The 23,541-nt window shown below is 38.8% G+C and overlaps 3 pseudogenes; 2 read left to right on the top strand and 1 right to left on the bottom strand.

Moving 5' to 3' along the window:
* The window catches only part of LOC149158283 (uncharacterized), a 50,518-nt pseudogene extending 44,691 nt beyond the window's left edge, over nt 1–5,827 (bottom strand).
* A 326-nt stretch (nt 5,828–6,153) lies between these two features.
* Nucleotides 6,154–7,353, top strand: LOC149158282 (protein IQ-DOMAIN 13-like; annotated as a pseudogene).
* A 1,638-nt stretch (nt 7,354–8,991) lies between these two features.
* LOC149158281 (ATP-dependent DNA helicase Q-like SIM pseudogene) lies at nt 8,992–10,794 on the top strand (annotated as a pseudogene).
* Nucleotides 10,795–23,541: the final 12,747 nt, after the last annotated feature.

Below are 23,541 nucleotides of genomic sequence, written 5' to 3'. Positions count from 1 at the left end.
TCAAAAATAAGAACAAGAGAAAAATTCAAAAGGATCAACCCTTTGAGATGTTTCATTTCTTGTTTTTTTAACATGCAGACTTTGCTTGCTGTAATGTTGTCACTAAAAGGAGAATAATTAAATCACCATAACCCCAAATTTAATCCCATCATACAAAACCAATGTTTTGGGATGCAACATGCATAGCAAATTTAGATCTAGTGTAATATAAAAAAAAAAATGGGAAAATTGTTCATAATGTCCAATCATTAATGTCAAAACTGAAGATACATGCTCAAAATATTCATGGATCTTCCCAAAAACATCTCTGAAATCTGCCAAGAACATCCCCAAAATCTATCCAAAACATCCTTGTAATTTGTCCTGGACATCATGGAGATGGACAACAAGTCCCTGATAAATTCCCCAGTTATTCAAGGACATTTCCTAGTATTCCCCATATTCCCAAAGTGCCAAAACATCAGGTATGGAATTTTTTTTATGGGATAGGTCCCTACACATCTTAGTTGAAAATAATGTAACCACAATAATCTACAAACTGCATTCTTACATAAAACTCAAAAGGAGTAACATCCCTATTTTGTAGCATGCCATCACCAATTTGTGGAAAGAAAAAGATCAATCAACCTTATGGAATTCCAAATACTTCTTCCCAATCAGATCCTCCAACCACCTTTAGAAAAAGAAAAAAAAAATTGTAGTGAAAGGGAGAGAAATGAGAGCATTTATTTCAACAATAACCTATTCCTAGTGAAGGGGAGAGAAACGAGAGAATTGAAGTAAAAAATAACCAATTCTCAGAAGATTAGTTCAGTCGGGGTTTCAAATTTTTGGAGGATAGAAATTCTTCGAGAAACACATTTCATAGAGTTGCATTGCATACTTCCTCTCTCTTAGGTGCAAATATATTTTATCCAAAAATGGAAATCTTTCCCAAATCAAATGGTTTTAGGTGTAGCATCCCATTATGTGGCACAACCTTGATATTTCAACAAAAATTAAAGACTAATAATTTCTACAGCATTCTAGATACCTTCTCCCAAACTGTCAGACCATCCTACCATCCCCTAGAGTGACCCCTTTCCTAATGAAGGTGATCGAAAAAAGCGTATTGAACTCAATAATAACCCAAATACAAAAGATTCTGGCAGGATCACAGTTGAGATTTTGCTTTTTTGGTTGGAAGTTCTTAAAAACACACCCCCAAGGAGCTGCACTGTATATTTCCATATCCCGAGGAGCTGCACTGTATATTTCCTTTAGCTTAGGGGCAGCAAAATATAATCCAAAAGCTGCAATCTCACCCAAACCAAATGGAGTAACATTCCCATATATGGCACAATATTATCGTTTCCACAAAAAAGAAAGCCTAGTCAATCTTATGCCATTCCAAATAATCATCCTTGATGTTAATAGGGTTTGGTTTGATGGTAATGTGGGCATATTTCATATCCTTTAATGAGGTTCAAATCCTTTAGAGAGATGTTCACTGAAATGGGAATAGATTCTAAGACAAAACTAAATTAGATAAAGGGATCTTCCTCAAATATTATAAGCAAGCTTGTTGGGCACGGGATCCCCCAAGGCAAGTTTTGGGGCTTAGAGCCCATGTTTTGACTAAGTCTAATGTAAAGACTCCGCGATGTGTGGGCGTGGAGCGTGAAGATTGTAAATGAGTCATAGGGTTGTCCGCCCTCATTTTTGTAATGTAATGTCGGCTTGAGAGATCTACCCATGGTCCGCAGACCATGGGATTGTATAAATAGAGTGAGGATCTAAGTGTAAAGAATCTAAGAAGAAGTAGAAGAAGATAGAAGATCTAATTATGAAGCATTAAGTGTAAGTGGAAAGTCGAGCCTTTGGATCGTAGAGTAGGAGAAGGCTCTGCAGCTGAGTGCACAGAGACCTAGTATTCTGCAGCTGAGTGTGCAGACCCTTGCAGTTGAGTGCACAGGGCAGGTTGAGTCTGTAACCGATTGAACATTAATAAAGAGAATTTTTACATAATTTCTGTGTATCTTTCTTGTTTTATGCATTGAAGTATATTGGGCATGAATTGTAAGGTTACTATTTATTTGTTGTGCGAACTTATATGAATATGTTGGATAAGTGAATATAAGATAAAGTATATGTTTACGTGAAGATAACTAACTGTTATAAGAAGATAAGTAAGTTCCACATTGTAACTTGGGGAAATAGCACAGATCACTGCTCTAGCAACATGAAAGCTCCACAACCCCTGGTTAGGGTTGCGTGAAGGTGAATACAACAAGGCGCAAAGGCCTCGCAGGTCAAGAAAGTGTGCAAAGTGACCTGTGCGAAGTTGGTTCATAGTTGGACTAAAGTGACACCTCAAACATCTCAAAGGTGTGGAAACATGGTTCCAGCATCCCCCCATACTACTTCGGGTGAGACCTCAGTCCACGCTCCGCGGGCTGTTTCCGAAAGGGCCAGTAGTACAAGGATTTTTCTGGCTAATTAACTTCGAACCTGGGTCAGGCCCCATCAAGCCAACAAATGGTTCTGTTGCTAGGACTTGAACATCAAGATGGGGATTAACCACAAGCCGCAGTTATCACCCACTATCTTCAATAGCCTACAAAGTTTTGTAGAGTTTAAAGTGGACTTTCGTCACATCCACCTCAGGGCGTGCAAGGACCCTGCAAAGAAGTGGAACAAACTTCCATATATAGCCATAGATGATGTGATCTTTGATGTACTTGAGATGTGGCTGCTGAAATGGCGTGCTCTAGACATCTATGCGGTGGAAACATTTGCTGCGTAGAAAAAGAAGGAGGAGGAAAAATTGTGCATGGCACAGTTGGCAGAAAAGAGAAGAAAAGAGGCAGTAGAAGCAAAGGTGTAGGAGGCACGGGACGCTGCTCAGATAGCAATATAACAACAGAAGCACAAAAGGCAGTAGAAATGGAGCACGAGGGCCAGAAGTCACCTTCACTTGAGTAGGAGCAAGAGATGGAGATAGAGATAGAGGAGGGTAGCACTGACCCATAGACAACATTGACACAATTGAAGTTCTAGCACCTGAGAGAGTAGGTGGGGTCGCGCAAGAAGGTAAAAGCATCTAAGATGTCTATCGACCCGATCACCCTTACTGAGGGGGATCTGCACGATATAAGAGAGACGGTGTGTGACGTCACCAGAGAGGCCCTCTAGAACTTTGTGGAGGAGAATCAGATTGTGTTGGGGGCCCTCCAAGCATAGATTTAGGAGTTGCAAGTGCGCACTCCTCAGGCTCGTACTCTCTCAACCAGCCTCGCAATAGGAACATCCGCAACCGAGGAAATGCTACACGCTCGTATGACCAACACAATAGTGCTGCCAGAGGGGGCACTGGTTACAGCGAATGAGGATGAGAAGCCTATGGTCAATTCATTGAAAGGAATAGGGATTAGCATGGCTGCGCTCCCTAGGGAGACGCTCTATGTTCTATAGGATGGGATTACTACAGAACTGCAGGCTAGGGAAAGCCGCGTGCTATAGTTGTTGAGTGAACAGAGGATCAACATGGAGCAGTTGAGCTTGCAGCGCAATGAGGTCATGTCTCAGAATAGGAAGATGGTAGAGGTAATTGAAGAAGCCTGCTAGATGGCCTTTGTCATCACAGCAACAATTGAAGGCAAGCTCGTGAAGATGCAAGGGATGTAGGTGCAAACGCAGGAAAGAAATTTTGCAATTTCCGAACAGCGCATCTAAGAGATACAACAGGCAACGACTCAGTGCATTGCCAACCTCGCAGCGGTCCGAGTAGAGTTGGGAGGTCTCCACGTGAAGATATCCACACCGATATATTGAATTGAGGGTGAGTCACGATGTTTGTGCTGGGGGCTTGTTGGGCACGAGATCCCCCAAGGCAAGTTTTGGGGCTTAGAGCCCAAGTTTTGACTAAGTCTAACGTAAATACTCCACAATGTGGGGGTGTAGAGCACAAAGATTGTAAATGAGTCAAAGGGTTGTCTGCCCTCATTTTCGTAATGTAATGTCGGCTTGAGAGAACTACCCATGGTTCGCAGACCATGGGATTGTATAAATAGAGTGAGGCTCTAAGTGTAAAGAATCTAAGAAGAAGTAGAAGAAGATAGAAGATCTAATGATGAAGCATTAAGTCTAAGTCGAAAGTCGAGTCTTTGGATCGTAGAGTAGGAGAAGGCTTTGCAGCTAAGTGCACAGAGGCTTAGTAGTCCGCTGCTGAGTGTGCAATCTCCTGTAGTTGAGTGCGCAGGGCAGGTTGAGTTTATGACCGATTGAAGCATTAATAAAGAGAAGTTTTACATTATTTATGTGTATCATTTCCTATTTTATGTGTTGAAGTATATTGGGCATGAATTGTAAGTTTACTGTTTATTTGCTGCGCGAACTTATATGAATATGTTGAATAAGTTAATATAAGATAAAGTATATGTTTAAGTGAAGATAACTAACTGTTATAAGAAGATAAGTAAGATCCACAGTGTAACTTGGGGAAATAGTGTAGATCGCTACTCCAGAAGTGTGAAAGCTCCACAACCCCTGGTTAGGGTTGCGCGAAGGCGAATACAATAGGGCGTGAAGGCCTTGCAGGTTAGGAAAGTTCGCAAAGTGACTTGCACAAATATGGTTCATAGTTGTACTAAAGCGACACCTCAGACATCTCAAGGGTGCGGAAACTTGGTTCCAGCATCCCCTCATATTGCTTCGGGTGAGACCTCAGTCTGTTCTCCATGGGTTGTTGTCAAAAGGGCTAGTAGTATAGGGATTTGTTTGGCTAATTAACTCTGAACCTGGTTCAGGCCCCATCAATCCAACAAAGCTACACTATATTTTAATATTCTCAAGTAGACTATTTCAAGTGAATGTACAAGTCTTACGTGACTTTGGTGAAATACATACCCTTCCCTTGGAAACTTCACCAAAATGGATACCAAGGAATACATATTGTTAGCTAAATAGATTTCAAAAATTAATGTGTAAATTTTATACTTGATCCTTATAGCACACTAAACATTCCTGATGAGAAATAGGTTGAGAATTTGGGCTCTTTGAACACTTCCTCGTCAGCATTAAGTGTGAAGGGCCGATGCACAAGGTGGAACCCTACCATGGTAGACTCGCAAATGTTGGAGTAGATTTTGTTTTAGATATCAAACTATAAATGGATTATTTCCATATGGACCTACTCCACCAACCACAACGAGAAATTGATCTAAAAACCAAGATGATCATGAATTCACTCTTAAAGGGCTTGACAGACTCAAAACACGTCCAAACCTTTGAAGAAGGGCCACATTGGTTCCATAGCTTACTTGTACTATATGAAGGCAACTCCTTGTCAACAAACTTATACTTTAGGGCTCTCCAACTTATAACACAGTCTATCAAGATATGTGTGCAAAAAAATCCAACATGCAAGGGCATGGAACCATATAGCCAAAAAGGTAAGGATGTCTAACTAAAAATAAAACCCAACCTCAAAGACAGTACTCAGACATCATCACAGACATTGGATCCATTGCAATTACCCAAGCAGGTAGTAATAAGTCCAATATAGAATCATATTAAACAAAAAGAACAAATCCTGACCTCAAAAAAGGTATCACCATATCTTGAGAAGTCAATATCTGAGGATTCAATGCTCTTGGAAACAAGTTCTTGCAAAAAATAAATTCCTTTTAGTTGGGGCTACAATTTTCTTAGTTTTAGTTTCACTGATCATGATAATAATGTGTACCATTTCCAGTTAACAAATTTTTTTTTATTTGATTACAATGTGCAACTAACTTCCCCATTTGTTGAAGGTGAGACAAAGCATTACAAAGATGTAAAGTTTCATTTAAACAACATGATGTTGTGTAGGTGACTTGTAGAAGGATCATAATTCTGCCTTTCACCAATAGAATTATCCAAGGGAAAGGACAAGCAGATAATTTTTGAAACATATAAATTGACATCTATGCTCAGAGGTGTCAGCAGTTATAACTATATTTACTTATAAATACTACTAAGTTATGTCGAGTAGAGGTTGTTTTGACCTGTGATATATTGTTTCCAATGTTGGATGATTGTATTATAACATATTTATAAACTATCAAATTCGTTTTACATAGGAATGACCATTCTTGGCTGGAGAAATAGATTTAATGTCAAAGCCTTTATACAATGAGTGTGAAATTTTGTAGTTTCTGGGATCTATACTTTATTTTATGTTATGGCAAACATGTTATGTTGAAAGTTTAGTGTTTCATATATTCTTTCATTCTATCATTGAAAGCATTAATTGTTTCAGTCCAACAAAAGAAACAATTTTTGTGTATCTGTAGTTCTTTGCTTAAGGCAATTCAATTGGTTTCAATGTAAATAATGCATGTTTCTTTGTTGTCACCTTGTTGTCTAATCATCATTTGCACTTGTCAAAGACTAAAAGAATGTTGTTTCTAAATAGTCTAAAGTTGATCATTAAAAATATTGGGACAACAACATGCTAACCAAGGAAGAATTTGAGGCTAGACGATAAAGAATAATAGAGGTTGTTATTAAGAGAGAGAGGGAATTGAACTATGGATTTTCTCATCATGTATGTGCTTAATTGCTGCTTGAAACTGCTTATATGCCAAATTCAACAATTTTTTTAACACATTTTGGTGAATCTTGCATTTTTGCAGTTATGGAAGAATCCTCCAAAATTAGTCTAGACCAAGTTGATGGATATTGGTTCTGAGAAGCCTCACTAGGGATGGAGCTGGTTAGATTGCTAGATGGAAACCTGGCCATGGGAAAACCACATGATGACCATGAAGGAAAATTCTAATATGAATCTTCAAACTACAGGTGAGATTGGACAAAAAAATTCACATATAGAGTTAAAGAAGCATAATGAAGATTTGGCCAACATTGGTCGCATAATATCTAATCCATTTACCCCCCTTTCAAAATACTCCATGCTGTAAAAGATTTTGTTGATGAGAAAAAAAGAAGGAGTGATTACAATGGTTTGATGTCAGAAAGACCAAGATACAACTCTTGTAATGGTGTAGCAAGTACATCTTCTATGAGAGACGATGGTAGCCTTATGGGATCACCTAGGATTCCCAACTACATGGCATCTACAAAGCTTGCCAAACAAAAGGTTATATAGCTTAGTACTCCAAAACAAAGGCTCCTGACACAAATACTATTTCATATAGAAGTAAACAACTATATTTTCCTTTGAAAGTGGCTAGTTTAGGCCCATACAAGTCCACTAAAGGCTCCATGTTTCCTCTTATAAGTCTCAAATTGAAAGGGTTTTCAGGATCATCGAAATCAAAGAAGTTCATCAATTCTTTGAAAGATCATTTCCTCTTTGACCTAGGGTCATAGAAAACCTTTTAAAAAAATATTTGTGTACGTACATGCCACAACTACCATAATCTGGATTAACCTAGCTAGCATAGTAAAGGAGTTATTTTTTTAGAATTACAAAAGGTTGCTCTGGTGGAATGAGCTTGGAAGTTGGGAGTAATAGCCTCTTAACATCGCACTAAGTTGGGCATCATTGTTTTTATTTGGGCTCACTTTTATCTCTACAAATGGAAGATCTATCTCGAGAGGTTTGATACATATTCGATTTCAATATATCTCTATGGTTCAACTTGGTTCTGTTTGTTCATGGCTCACACTTAATAAATATATTACTCGTTACCTTTGCATGGATTGAGCTTCTCTATTGCATCACATGGATGGCACCTTGATATAGTCTCTATACATCACATCGCGTGGCATCTCAGAACAGAACTTCGCTTGGCATTTTATTTCAGAACTTTGCTTAGCACACAATATCGTCTTCGCATTGCTATATATATATATATATATATATATATATATATATATATATATATATATATTTATTTATTTATTGATGACACTAGCTCAGAAAGATTCACAATTGGCTCTCCACTATGGCATACAATACTAATTCTTTTCAGTGATCTAAGTAACTATGTGATGAATAGTCTGGAATGGTATCCCTTTGATGGATATAATATCTACGGTCTATCCAATGAATGGTGTCGAATTGATGATATCTGAGATCGATATAATGTATCTCTGCAACATGTGTGGTTCAGTTCCTCTGTGATTCATATGATATGGCCTTATGGTTTTGCAATGGTATCTCTATGTTATATGACTGGGTGATTCCAATCATTCTTTGGCACAATCCACCATTATACATCGTTGTAGTATTATCAATATGGTATCACTCAGTAATAGGGTTGTATGTTCAGCTTTATTGGCATCATTAGTATCCCAATTATATATATGGAAACATTGTTGTTCTATGGTGCCATTTATATTTTGAAACCCATGTTAACTATATGATGAAATTTTGATAGAAGTTGCATTATCCATGTAACTTGTTCACAAACAAAGTTGTGAAAAAGCCTTACGAAATTTTTTACTTTGATACTCTCTTTTGGACTTTCGATGAAATGTTATCGAAGAAGAAGAATTATGGGTTTTCCCCCTTGTGGGGTTTTTCCTTGGTCTCAGACCAAATCTTGGTGTTTCTATGTGTACTTACTTTTATTTCGATTTTATTCCCGTTGCATTATTGATGATATTGTTATTTCTACATAATTGCATTTGATATGATAATGTTATGGGGTGAATAAATATGTAATGTAATTATCAAAGCAAAAAACAACTTTAGCCCTAATAAATTTAACGTGGTATCAGAGGTGGACTGAAGAAAAATCATGAATATCACCCCTATGAAGGCATCATTGATGGAAGAAAATAAATATGGTAGAAACTTAAAAGAATACTAGGGTTTGAAGGAAACCCTAGGCACCCTTGTTAGGGATTGGTGGATAGCATAAGATTAGGCTTTGAAAGAAACCCCTTATGGCTTGGAGATAATGAATGCCTAAAGACTTGAAACCCCCAGCTCTCTTCTGTCGATTGACAGGAAACTAAGATGAAGAGCATGAAAAAGTCAGATGAAGTGGAAGTAGACATAATTTCTTCCACTACAAAAATCTCACTCTTCGTTTTACACGATTCCATACTTGGAGCTGCATGTGATGCATAGCCTAGGAAGTGTAATCAGACCAAACCTTTGTAGGTATGGAAAACTTGCAGCATTGTGACATGGAACAGGAAAACGTTTTATCTAAGGATGTGTTGCTTTCTAAATTGATTTCTATGGGTTTTGAATTCAGTGCTGCATTGGAAGCATTAGAAGTTGTTGGGCAGTCAATAAGTGATGCCATAGATTTCATTTTGGCAGGCAATCCTGCTATTGCTAGGAGAGATTGGAATAGTATGAAGAATGGTCAAAATAATTTGCCCAACAGTCATTCTAGAGAAGAATTTGACGTCGAAGAAAAAAATGATGGCTCTCATAGTGGTTTTTATGAAAAAAAACATTCTCTTATTATAAAGAAATTCAAACCCACTGGAAGACACAATGAGTCTCGATCTATGGACAGTTGTGAAAATTTATCCTCCAATTATGTAGCTGGAAATGATACTAGGCAACTGCATTTGTTTCAAGATGAATTCCGTGGCAATAGTTTACACATTGATCCTTTACAAGACACACAACTGGATTGGGAACAGAAAGCAGAAACTCTTTTACAACAACGCTTTGGCTATAAAGAATTGAAGTGCTTTCAAAAAGAGGCTTTGAAGGCATGGGCATGTCATCAAGACTACCTTGTTCTTGCAGCAACAAGCTCAAGCAAATCCCTTTGCTTCCAGCTTCCTGCATTATTGACTGGGAAAGTTGTAGTGGTGGTATCTCCATTAATCAGCCTTATGCATGATCAATGCTTGAAGCTGGAAAGAAATGGATTTTCTGCTTGTTTCCTTGGTTCAAGGCAAGTTGAAAAAAGCATTGAGGATAGAGCTATGGTAGGCATGTATGGCATTATTTATGTTTGTCCAGAGACACTTCTACGAGTAATTGGGTCATTACAGAAGCTTGCAGAAAGTCGTGGTATTACTCTTTTTGCTATTGACGAAGTTCATTGTGTGTCAAAATGGGGTCATGATTTTCGACCTGATTATAGGTGCTTGTCTGTATTGAGAGAAAAATTCTAGGAAAGCAACATTGAGTTGGTAAAGCATCATATACTGATTATGGAACTTACTGCTACAACTACACATCGTGTTCGAGAAGACATTATGAATTCTCTGGGCATGAAGCCAGACACAAAAATTGTTCTGACATCATTTTTTAGACCAAATTTGAGGTTCTCCATGCATCATAGCCAGACCACTTGTCCATCATCTTATAAAGTGGATTTTCAAGATATAATTGATAGTTATACTCGATGAGGAGCCCCGTCAAAGAATATCAAAGCAAGAGTTGATTTTCAAAAGGATTCTATAAACAGGAACTAGGAATCTGCAAGGGAAATTGATTTTGATTTAGATGAAACATCCTCAAATGAATCAGACAGTGATGAAGAGGAGACTGATGATGATGATATCATTGCAAACACCTTTTTAATAAAAGATGGAGGAGATACTTGTAAAGGTCATAGTATGACAGTCGAATACCTTGAGGATGAGGCTAATGAGCATATAGCTGAAGACTTTGGTGTGACATTTGGTGAATTTGAAGGATATGTTTTCAAAGAATACCACCATTTAGAACCAGAAAGTGGGTCTTTTGAAACTGTATCGGGTGAGGAACACCCTATACTAGGATCGGGTCCAAGTATCATATACACACCCACAAGAAAAGAGACAAAAATGATAGCAAAATTTCTTAGCAAGTCTAGTGTGAAGGCTGCAACTTATCATGCAAAGTGAGACGTAAGACGGGTTGATGTTTTGATTAATGATTGAAGAGGCTTCCCATTTAGAAGGAGAAACCCTTGAAGAGTTCCCAACACATATTATTATTTAGGGTGGAAGATTATGATTGTAGAATGAAGTGATGTTTATGGTTCAAAATGTGAAGATGGGAGAAAGTCACATATGGTTCTAAGCAAGCCCTCTAGTATTAACATATTTGACTAATGGATTGAATGTACAAAATTTAGGGTCTGCCACATCTTCATATGTTAATACTTCTTGTTGCAATATATAACAACCATTTATATTTCCGGTGTAAGACTGCTAGGGAGTTTGCTATCAAACAAATCATCGCTGTGGTAAAAGGCACGCTGTCAAGGATTGCTCCATCAAAATATAGTAACCAACAAGAACCCTAAAGTGCATACAAATGAATAATTAAGAAGATTATTGTCTATGATTTCTAATATGGAGGTCTGGGACAAAATTATGCAAGCAACAGACCTTTTTATTTAGTAGATCAAGAAATAAAAAGGAAAATGAGATTATATATACATGTGTGATAGTATTTTTAGCAAGGCCAACCTAACCCATAAGTTTGTTGAAAATTTTATGGAGTTTACCTATAATTGTTCTTGACAGTGTTGAACAAGTAAAGTGGGACTATCTTTTCAATACAAAATATAAACTAATAGGAACATGGCCGACTTGTGAAAGTGTAAAACTTGGTATGGTTTAAACCCCTTTGGGCATCCATCTTAGGAACTGGTGTAGGAAGCAATACTTTAGAATAATTTTTGTAGCACTAATGTGAACACTTGTATGGTGACATGGGGTTGGCGTTGGCTTATCAAAGCCTATTGGTCTACATTGAGATTAGTTACTGCTTCTTTTGAAGGAAGGGAAAACCCTTTAAGTTTCCACTTTGGAGCTTCTCCTTAGTTATGCCTTGGGTGCTTTGGAGTATAATGCCCACTTTAGAGGATAGGAATTGATGTTTAGTTTGCATTGAAGATCCTTTAGAGGCTAGTTGGTGCACTAAACCCCCTAGTTCCGAACAGGGTAGCACTTTCCTCTCCACCCCTTCAATCACTTATGGAGGTTGAAACCAGGGGCACTTTGGAACACTCCATTGTCTCAATTCTGCTAAGGAAAACCATGTGAATGCAATAAGTGATTGTAATCTTGATTGATCGAGATGAATGACAATAGATAGTCATAGAACAATGGAACAATAGAGTGATTTATAATTGGACATCTTTCATGATTTTTAACTCAAAGGTTGAAGATAGAGAGCTTTCTTATTAGACCATATAGCAAAGTTGTAGTATGGGCAATATAGTAACTTTGTAGAGCATGGGAAGCCCCTTCTTATTTATGAATATCTTGACAATGGGACTCTCCATGATATGTAACACTTTGCAGATGATTGTGGTAAGAGATTGACCTGGAACTCTTGAGTGAGGGTTACACTAGGCACTGTTTAGGCTCTAATTTTCCTCACTATATCTCTTGAGAACAAGACAATAGAAATAAGGTAGTTATTGTAAAAAATAAAAGGTGTTTAAGGAACTATAATATTTTATACCGAGTGTAATAATTAATTATGGAGGTGTTAGGATTGGCATTACCCTTAAATTTAGGGTATTGTTGGCCTAGATCTAAAGTTTCAGGCAAGCATTTCAAAGACTACTAGAGGCTGAAATATATAAGCTTAGTTTGGATCAATAGAAGAAGTGTAGAGGATGGGTCTATGCCTCCAAAGAAGCGAGTTTTATTTATCCAGGTGGTTCCAGACACAGACAGAAGTCCAAGAGGACTAAGAAAGGGTCAAAATTCAAAGTGGTCAGAATGCTCCCAAGACAAAACCAGATCAAATTGCTCGTCACCCTAATCCCAATAGTATGAATGACACTCAAATCCGATTTCATATGAGGGAGAAATAGCTAGTCAAAGTTTTGGTCAAAGTTGGGTAGTGGGCTACGTAATGTAGGTTTAAACCCCATAGAAGGGGGCTACCTGCCCCCCTCAAACCCCACGAATAGGGGCGACTATGGCCCCCCTGTGACCCCCCCGTTGCGCAATCAGCGCAATGAAGGGGGGGCTCCAGCCCCCCTCTAACCCCCCGGTTCACTACGTAGGTTAGTCGTGGAAAGAATATAACACAACCCAACATTCTCCCACTTGTTTTTTTCTTTCCACAGGGGGCCACACGAGAGCTTAGTCATTTTTCCAACCCTGAAACGCCCATTTTTTCTCTACACCAGGAGAATTACTCAGAGCTCATAGATTTTGTCAATGCATCTGCAGTATTCTTCAAAGTGTCCACCTTTACCAGCAACACCTTTTTCTCTTCTATCATATCCCTCACAAAGTGATACTGAACATCAATTTACTTTGTCTTTGAATGACATACAGGGTTCTTTACCAAGAAAATTGCACTTTGGCTATCATAGTCTACCTTATAGCTCCCTGTACTAACCCCATATTTGAACACAATCTCTACAACCAAACTTCTTCCTTGCTTGCATGAGTGGCTGCCATGTATTCTACCTCTGTAGTTGATAGTGTCACTAATTCTTTCTTACTCATCCAAATGACTGCACCTCCAAATAGGTTAAACACATAGCCACTTGTAGATATTCTCTGATCCAGATCTCCAGCCTAGTCTACATCAACAAAGCCACGAATATCCAACACTCTGACCAATCCTGGTCTTCTTTGGTAGCACAAACCATAATCACTAGTGCCTCGCAAATACCTGAAAACCCACTTCACTGCTGTCTAGTGCTTCTTCCCTGGTTTTGACATAAACCTGGTCAATACTCCCACTGCATGTGCAATGTCTGGTCCTGTACAAACCATTGCATACATCAGGCTACCGACTGCACTTGCATATGGAACACGGGGCATGTCCTCTTCCTCTTCTTGTGTCTTGGGACACTGTTCAGCAGATAACTTTACACCTACATGAATAGGAACCTTCACCGGTTTACTATCCTGCATATTAAATCTCTGTGATATTTTCTTGACATACTTCCTTTGGTTTAACCAAAGCTTCCTCTTTGCCTGATCTCTTTTAATTTCCATGCCCAAAATATAGTTTGCAACACCAAGATCTTTCATGTCAAATTTGGAGGACAATTGGGTCTTCAAATCCTGGATAATTTCTTTGTCATTTCCAACCAGCAACATATCATGCACATACAAAACCAGATAAATAACATGGTCACCAATTAATTTAAAATACACACAATAATATGCTTTGCTTCTGGTGAAGCCAAGTCCCCGTATAAATGTATCAAATTTTTTGTACCACATCCTTGGTGATTGTTTTAACCCATACATAGACCTCTTTAACTTGCATACCAGTTCTTTCTTGCCCTTCACCGCAAAGCCTTCAGGTTGCTTCATGTAGATCTCCTCTTCCAGATCCCCGTGAAGAAATGTTGTCTTCACATCCATCTATTCTACATCAAAATCAAAAGCAACAACAACAGATAAAAGTAATCTAATAGAAGTTACCTTGGAAATAGGAGGAAAATATCACCAAAATAAATTCTCGGCACCTGGGAATAACCTTTTACTACCAACCGAGCTTTTTATTTATCCACCTTTCCTTTTGCATTTGTCTTCTTCTTGAACACCCATTTTTTGCTAATGGGTTTCCTTCTAGCCGACAACACCACCAGATCCCAAGCCTCATTTTTGTGCAAAGATGCCATTTCATCAACCATGGCCTCTTTCTAGAGTTTTCCATCCTCTGTATCTACTGCTTCCTTCACAGTTCTAGGATCATCATTAGTAATAGATAAAGCAAAATTTGTACAGAAAGAAAATGGACTATACCTTTTTCGCTTCCTTCTTTCCTGAACTGATCTTCTCACACCCAGAGTTTGTGGCTCTTCATCTTCTGATTCCTCCTCTATTGTAGAGTATGATTCTTCCTCCTTTAGATAAAACTATATCTTCTCAGGTTCCTTTGGTTGGACTTCATGTTTAATAAAATCTTTCACCTCTCTGAACACCACATCTTGATTGTACACAACCTTCCTTGTTACTGGGTTCCGAAGCTTATAACCCTTAAACCATCCTTATACCCAATAAAGATGCACTTTTCAGATTTACTATCCAACTTGGTTCATTTCTTCTTTGGAACATGTACATATGCATCACATCCAAATACCCTCAGGTGTGAAAGAGAGGGTTTCTTACCAGTCCATACCTCTTGTGGAGTCTTATCCTCCAATGCTAATGAAGGTGATTTGTTGAGCAAGTAACATTCTGTCTCCATCGCCTTTGCCTAGAATTCTTGTCCTAACCCGACACCACTGAGCATGCTTATTGCCCTTTCCATCAACGTCTTTTTCATTCTTTCTGAAACTCCATTTTTCTGAGGTGTATATGGAGTAGTGTTTTTCCATGCTATACCACAGTTCATACAAATGTCTTCAAATTCCTTACTATAAAACTATCCACCGTTATTTGTCCTCGACACCTTTATCTTCTTCTCTATTTGGTTTTCCACTAGAGCCTTAAATTCTTTAAACTTGTCAAAGACTTCAGATTTCTTCTTAAGGAAATATATCCATGTATTCCTTGAGAAGTCATCTATAAATGATACATAGTACACAGACTTACCCAGTGATGGAACCTTCACAGGTCCAAACACATCACTGTGCACAAGCTCTAATACCTATTTCACCCTCTTACCACCAGAGGGGAAACTCACCCGATTCTGCTTCCCATATACACAATTTTCACAGAAATCAAAATCCAGAGAGCTATTACTCATACCTTCTACCGTACCTTTACCATGAAGTATTTTAAGGCCCTTCTCTCCAAAATGTCCAAGCCTTTGATGCCATAGCATGGTCTTCTCTCCAGAGGCCACTAGATTTTCTGCTCCACTTTCAGGAACCATAGAACTGTTGCACCCATCAACAACAGTGCTACCTTGCAGCTTGTACAGAGTTACAATCCAAAATCCCCACATCAATACCAGTGCTCCACAAACCATCTTGTAGGTATTCTTCTCGAACATTGTTTTTACACCTGCATCATCGAGCTTGCTTACAGAAATCCGATTTCTGGCCAATGAAGGAATATGTAGCATACCTGGAAGTGTTCTAACCCTTCCACCTTGCAACTTCAACTTTACTTTTCCACGACCAACAATTCTAACCTTCCTATCATCCCCTAAGAAGACATCACCACCATCATATTTCTCATACTCACAGAACCACTCTCTATGGGGAGTGAAGTGAAAGGATGCACCTAAGTCAATCAACCATGCCTCATGATATACATGTGTACTTGAAGAAGCCAAGTACACATCCCGACCTTCATCTGAGGTGGTTTTTACCTCTGCAGAAGGAGCATCATTAGATCCCTTTCCTTTGTCAGGAGCTTTAGATTTACAGTCCCTTTTGTAGTGCCCTTCCTTTCCGCATTTCCAACACACCACCTTTACAGGTTTTCCTGGAGATTTAGATCTCCCTATAGATTTAGATCTCCCACTCGATGACTTATTTTTGTTTCTGTTCTGGGACTGTCCTCATACAGATGAGGCATCACCATTCTGTCTCTCCATATTTTTCCTTCTCATCTCCTCCGTCAGCAAGGATGAGACTATCTCATCAAACTACAAGGCAGTTGCATTGCTACCTATTGCAATAACCAAACTATCCCATGAATCTAGTAGATAACACAAAAAACTAATGCACTTATCTTCATCTGAAATTTTGATATCAATAGATGATAACTCACTTACCACAGTATTAAACGCATTCAAATGCTCTATTACCGAGTCTCCATCTTTCATCCTCAAGTTATACAACTTTTTTCGTAGGAACAGTTTATTCACCAGAGACTTAGACAAAGTCCCTAACTTGTCCCACAAAGCCTTTACCGTAGCTTCCCCTGATACATTCAACAATATTGAATCTAAGACACATAATCATATTGTTCTCTTTGCCTTCCGATCCAACTTCTTCCATTCTTCCTCAGACACTCCTGTTGGTTTAGTACTCGGATCTACTACGATCCACTGATCTTTATCCACCAACATATCCTCCATCTTGAGTTTCCATAACTCAAAACTCTGACCATTAAATTTCTCCATCTCTATCTTTCCACTGCTCACCATCTTCTTTCACCACCAGAATCGATCCTGCAGATCTCACACTGAACAGGGTCTACCATAGGCCCGAGCAAAACCCCTCAGCAACAAAGGCATCCCCTTGAAGCCAAAATAGCTCTGATACCAAATGTAGGTTTGAACCCCATGGAGGGGGGCTACCCTCCCCCCTCAAACCCCCTAGATAGGGGGGCTGCCGCCCCCCCTGTGACCCCCCTGTTATGCAATCGATGCAATGAAGGGGGGGCTTCACCCCCCCTCTATAACACAACCTAAAATTAAGTGTCCTAGCTCCCGAAAGCGAGAGAATTTATTGGATACTTAATTTGTCTAATATCCCTTATATTAGACAAAATAAAAAAAATGTTTATTTGTTATAAAAAAAATAAATAAATAAAATATTAAAATAGGTGGTGGGCCATGACCCTTGCCACCTCTATTGGACCTCCCACATTATATATATAAAAAACAACTTTGAATTAAATATGGGCTGACGGGCCATGACCCCCGTCGGGTCCCCTAACTACCATACATGATTGTATTAAATGGGGTGCGGGCCACCCTCGATAGACCCACCACCCAACCTCTGCATACGGCATACAACGATACAAAAAAACATTTATTGTGGAGCCGCTGGGGATTGAACCCACTCGGCCCATATGGGTCGGCCCCCACCAGGTGGCCCCATGTACCAAAATCCGCCCATATTTAATCAAACAAAACCTATAGCGTACAAAAAATTAACGCGCGAAAACAATAAAACTATATAGCACGCCAATTATGGATAGGTCGAGAATTGAACCCCTGACCTCCACCATCCTAAACGCCTCCGCCACCAACGAGGCTCAACTTTGATATCTCCACCCATTTATATTATATAAACTCGACATTCATTTGCACGAGGAGAACGAAGGCACCGAATGGGGAATAGAGAGCGGAATGGAGGTCGAGATCAGAGTTTTGAGTAGGGGAACCATGACACAATCCACAGAGGTGAAACCATGATGGCATGCTTTTCGGGACATAATTTTTGCAAAGAATCTTAAAGATTCCTTGGGAGGTAAAAATTCATTTTATCAGAATGTAATCAAGTTTACAGTCATTTTTCTCAAATTTTCACAGGGAAAATAATGGAGAGGTTGGATTCTCCTTTTGAGCAACAAATTTTTAGATTCCCAGTGGAGGAGAATCTTTGAGAATCTTGAGGGAATATTCCAAATTCCTTGGACACTGAAATTCACCAAATTTAGAATGAAGCCAACTTTATACTCATTCTTATCAGGATTTCACAAGGATCTCAATGGTGAGATCAGTTTTCTGATTAGAGTAGCAGATGTTCATATGACCCAAAGGAGAGAATCTTTGAGGAATCTAAGGGGAATCTAAAAGATTCCTGTAGCCCCAAATTTTCACTTTTTCAGAATTCAAAAATTTGAAAGTCGATTTTACACTATTCGACGCCACAAATCTGATGCTGTAATCATATTTTCCATTTGATCATTCCATTTTTCGGTCACTTTTTAAAGTGGAGTTCAGGTGTCAGCATTCAATGTGTGAACAATCATTTCCATGATATTCGACGCCATGAGATTGATGGTACAGCCAGATACAACATTTTATCATCCTCTTCTACAGATAATTCCTTGATGTGAGGTATATGCAGTGTGATCATGTACTTCTTTGTCTCTTTTCTTGAGATGCATTGTGCTGGATGGATCCCTGTTTGATGTTTAATGTGGGATCTTATTTTTTTCTTGATGTGTGATGTACTTATTGTCATGTTCTGATTGAGATCCCTTTGTCGCCATACTGGTGGGATACTCATGTGTCAGTCATGTATGTTTGAATTGGGATCCCCTTGATGCCATGTTGGTGGGATGCTTATTATTGTCATACATGAAATTAGGTCATGATGATTGGAGTCCTTTTCTGAATGAGAGTTCCTGTAGCAGAACATCTCATGGAGCCACTCCTGCGTGAGGGCATACTCCTTGCGTGATAGAGAAAACACATGCATGTACATCATCACTCTTTCCAGCAATTAATGCAGCGGCCTACACCATCTTAATACCGACGCCTGGAGACGTAGTCCCTCCTCGACGAACTTCATTATCAACGTCTCTTATTTTATGTTGTTGATTCTTGTCATGTTCCCTCTTCTTTATAGCATGCATATATGTTCATTTATGCTCTTTTAAATGCAATTCTAACAAAATCATGAAAGTAAAAGGTCTTGGTTAAATTTGAGATTTGAGTCAACTCTGATCAAGTTTGGTATGAGAGAGGTCTTTGCGTGGATTTTTATTGCGAGCTTGAACAATGGAACGTGCAACGATGGAGGATGACAAAGCGATGTACGAGACCATGCTCAAAATTTCCCAAAAGGTGGAAATAATGTATGTAGCTCTAAAAAAAGAGACAGAGGAAAAGTAGCAAGTGTAGCTTCAGTTGCGAGCCATGGAAGAGACCTTGAAAGAATTGAAGCAAAACAACCAGAGTCTTCAAGCAAATAATGTTGAATAGAAGATGCTTCTACAAGAAGAGAAACATGAGAAACATAGTTTGCTATAACAACTGTAGGCTAAGGACAAGACCTTGGAAAAGTTGTAGTGTGACCCATGTGAGGTAAAAAGTAATTATCTAAATTCATGTATTTTTCTTGATAATCATTTCGTTGCTTTTGAAAATCATACCATAGGAATTGGCTCCAAACTATTAAAGAAAATGGGGTATGAAGGAAACTTCTTGGGCATTAATGGCCAAGGCATTGTCAACCCCATCAAACTAGAGGAATTACCCTATCAGGCAGGACCTAGGTATGTCTGAAAGGAAGTTGGGGAATGTGCCACGACAACTGGCGAACCACCAACAACAGATGATGAGAAGCCATCATCAGTTCTTTCCAAATCGAGAGTGAAGGTAAAATATGTTGATTTCCATTCAAGTTCATCTTCACATAGTATGATTTATGTTGGATATGTGGAGATACCAATTACAGGAACAAACATGAGGCTCCTTACCAAGATGAGGTACAAGGAGGAAGAAGAACTTGGTGTTAATAGCCAAGGCATTACTCAACCATTGGAGGTTGTGTAGAGACCTCGATTTGCAGGTTTGGGATACACTGAAGGAGAATGCTTGAAGGTGTCATATGCATTCGAGACATCATTTAAATTGTCTAGGAAAGAGAATGATGGGAACACATCTCCATCATCCCATGGAATTTTCCATTGCAGGGAAAGAGTTAAGGCAAGCTCTCATCGCCATATATACACCAGAGACAACAAGGAAAGGTATAACCAGTCTCAATATTCGAATGTTCATTTTGATTACAATCATGTTGTTAATGATGGACATAAAACATAGCATCTTAAAACATGTACTTTTTGTGGTTTAAATAACCATACATTTGTTGAGTGCTGGAAGAGAATGGCAACACGAAAAAGGATGAGGCATGAAAGACCCTCTCAACAACAGGCAAAGAAGAAGGTAAATCATATCTAGATGAAGAAGACCTATTACAGCCATTGCAACATAAGTGGTCATCAAAGAGCTACGTGTTGGAGGCTCCATCTAGAGCAGCGCCTTAAAAAAAAAGCATCCGTGCATGAGTCAGGTGAAACAATCATTCGACAAGCAAAACCACCATAGGGGGATGACCCATTCACATTGATAAGTGAAAAATGGTTTCTAGGTATGTTAGCTTGTCATGGTCATGCTTTTGTAAATCATTTGTTGCATTTTAAAATGTAAAAGTGATGATCTTTTTTCCATCAGTTGTTAAGCAACAATGATGTTTGGTCATTATTTTGTAATGCATTGTAAACTGTGAAAGTGATGATGTGTTTTCCATCACTTGTTAAAGCAACAACAGTGTTTGGCCTTATTTTTGTAAATCATGTGTTGCAGTGATGATGCGTTTTCCATCACTTGTTGAAGCAACAATGATATTTTGGCCTTGTTCTTATAGTTGGGGTATTGCTTCCATTTTGATGTAAACTTGACCACAGAGTATGTGTTACAAACTCGTGGCAAGTATGGGATGCTTGGGTCATTAGTTGGTCATGTAAATTAAGCATGTAATTTGTATAATTGTACTACATGTTTTCAGTGGTTGCAAGTGTCAGCTCATCGCTTATGGCTTTGAAGGACAAAAGTGAAGGAGAAGGAAGGGTGACATATCAAATACTTGTAAGTGCAAACAAGGTATAGAGAAGTTGCAGATTATTTTTCATGCTTTTGGAGGACCAAAAGCTCCTCAGTGGGGAGGATTGATCCAGGTGGCTCTAGACACAGACAAAATTCCAAGAGAAATAAAAAAGAGTCAAAATTCAAAGTGGTTAAAATGCTCCCGAAACAACACCAGATCGAAGTGCCCGTCGCCCTGATTCCAACAGTGTGAACGACACTCAAATCCGAGCTCGTATGAGGGAGAAAGACCCAACAAAGTTTTGGTCAAAGTTGGGCAATGGGCCAGGTTTAAGTGTCCTACAAATTCATCGTCAACCAGCATGGGAACATAGCTCTCAAAAGTGGATGAATTTGTTGGATATTTAATTTGTCTAATATCCCTTATATTATACAAAAGCAAAAAAATGTTTATTTGGTGTGTATATATATATATATATATATATATATATATATATATATATATATATATATATATATATATATATATATAATATATAGGTGGCAGGCCATAACCCCTGCCACCTCTATCGGACCTCCCACATTATATATAAAAAAAACAACTTTGAATTAAATATGGGCTGACAGGCCATGACCCCCGCCGACCCCCCCAACTACCATACATTATTGTATTAAATGGGGTATGGGCCACCCCTGGAGGACCCGCCACCCAACCTCCACATACGGCATACAATGATACAAAAAAGCATTTATTGTGGAGCGGGCGAGGATTGAACCTGCTTGGCCCACGTGGACCGGCCCCCACCGGGTAGCCCCATGTACCAAACTCTGCACATATTTAATCAATCAAAACCTACAACATACCAAAAATTATGCGCGAAGACAATAAAACTATATAGCGTGCCAGTATTGAAGAGATCAGGATTTGAACCCCCGATCTCCTCCATCATAAATGCCTCCACCACCGTTGGGCCATGGGGCTCAACTTTGATATCTCCGCCCATTTATATTATATAAACCTGACATTCATTTGCACGGGGAGGACGGACGTACTGAATGGGGAATGGAGAGAAAAACAGAGGCCAATAATAGAGTTATGAGCAGGGGAACCATGACACAATCCATAGAGGTGGAACCATGATGGCACGATTTTCGAGACAGAATTTTTGCAGAGAATCTTAAATATTCCTTGGGAGGTAAAATTTCATTTTATCACAATGTAATCAAGTTTACAGTCATTTTTCTCAGATTTTCATAGGGAGTGCAATGGAGAGGTTTGATTTTCCTTTTGAGCAACATATTTTCAGATTCCCAGTGGGGAGAATCTTCGAGAATCATGAGGGAATTTTCCAAATTCCTTGAAGGTTGAAATTCACTAGATCTAGAATGAAGCCAACTTCATGCTCATTATTCTCAGAATTTCACAAGGATATCAATGGTGAGATCAGTTTTCTGGTCTGAGCAACAGATCTTCAAATGACCCAGAGGAGAGAATCTTCAAGGAATCTAAGGGGAATCTAAAAGATTCCTATAGCCCCAGTTTTTCACTTTGTCAGAATTCAGAAATTTGATAGTCGATTTTACGCTATTCGATGCCATGAATCTGATGGTGTAATCAAATTTTCTGTTTGATCATTCCATTTTTTGGCCACTTTTCAAAGTGGAGTGCAGGTGTCAGCATTCAATGTGCGAGCAACCATTTCCATGATATTCGACACCATGAGATTGATGGTACAACTAGAGCCAATAGTTTATCATCCTCTTCTTCAGATAACTCCTCGATGTGAGTTATATATAGTGTGATCATGTACTTCTTTGTCTCTTTGCTTGAGATGTATTGTGCTAAAAGGATCCTTGTTTGAGGTTTGATGTGGGATCTTGTTTTGTTCCTGATGTGAGATGTACTTATTATCATGTTTTGATTGAGATCCCTTTTTCGCCATGTTAGTGGGATACTCATGTGTTAGTCATGTATGTTTGAATTGAGATCCCTTTGATGCCATGTTGGTGGGAAGCTCATTATTGTCATACGTGAAATTATGCCATGCTGATAGGAGTCCTTTTGTGAATGAGAGTTCCTACAGCAGAACATCTCGTAGAGCCACTCCTGTGTGAGGGCATATTCCTTGCATGATAGAGAAAACACATGCATGTACATCATCACTCTTTCCAGCACTTAATGCAGTGGCCTACATCATCTTGACACTAGGGCCTGGAGACGTAGTTCCTCCTAGATGAACTTCGTTATCAACGTCTCTTGTTTTATGTTGTTGATTCTTGTCATGTTCCCTCTTCTTTACAACATGCATATATGTTCATTTATTCTCTTTTAAATGCAATTCTAACAACATCATGCAAGTAAACTTTCTTGGTTAAATCTGAGAGTTGAGTCAACTTGGGTCAAAACAACACTATATCTCTTGAGAACAAAACAACATAAATAAGGTAGTTATTGTAAAAAATAAAAGGTGTGC

The sequence above is a fragment of the Pinus tabuliformis genome, chromosome 5_2 (assembly GCF_031772625.1).
Source record: "Pinus tabuliformis cultivar Carrire ecotype Pingquan chromosome 5_2, CPIR1, whole genome shotgun sequence".
NCBI classification, from domain to species: Eukaryota; Viridiplantae; Streptophyta; class Pinopsida; order Pinales; family Pinaceae; genus Pinus; species Pinus tabuliformis.
This window is presented reverse-complemented; position numbering and strand designations above follow the sequence as displayed.